The sequence below is a fragment of the Micropterus dolomieu genome, linkage group LG22, assembly GCF_021292245.1.
Source record: "Micropterus dolomieu isolate WLL.071019.BEF.003 ecotype Adirondacks linkage group LG22, ASM2129224v1, whole genome shotgun sequence".
In the NCBI taxonomy this organism is placed as follows: domain Eukaryota; kingdom Metazoa; phylum Chordata; class Actinopteri; order Centrarchiformes; family Centrarchidae; genus Micropterus; species Micropterus dolomieu.
In genome coordinates this window covers 2,678,162-2,678,600 of record NC_060171.1, presented here as the reverse complement: position 1 = coordinate 2,678,600, position 439 = coordinate 2,678,162, and positions in this window count along the sequence as shown.

Below are 439 nucleotides of genomic sequence, written 5' to 3'. Positions count from 1 at the left end.
CTTCTTCGTTATCTGGAGTAATAAAGACACCTTGTACAAAAATAGATACGTTTTATCTCGGTTTGAAAATGAACTGACTCACCTGAAGATCGCATCGTCGTTCTTGATGCCGTTTTTAACAAATGTTCATTTCACAGAAGAAAACATAGTTTTTATCTTTTTTATAGAAGAAATCGATTCAGAGAATGAGGAACGTTTTGAACTGAACTGTAGTTTGTGCAGCAAAATGCTTTAGGTCTTCTGGTATTTTTAACTATTTTATTAATAAAGTTAAAACCTGTTTTTTTATCATGTTGCATTGGATTCCCTCCGCCAAAGATTTAAACCTTTCATTGATTCTTACTGAGTTTCATCTATTTCACCACCATGAACATACAAATGTATTCTGGAAACACTTTATTAACGGAGTATTCTGATTGTCTTATTATATTTTGTGCTT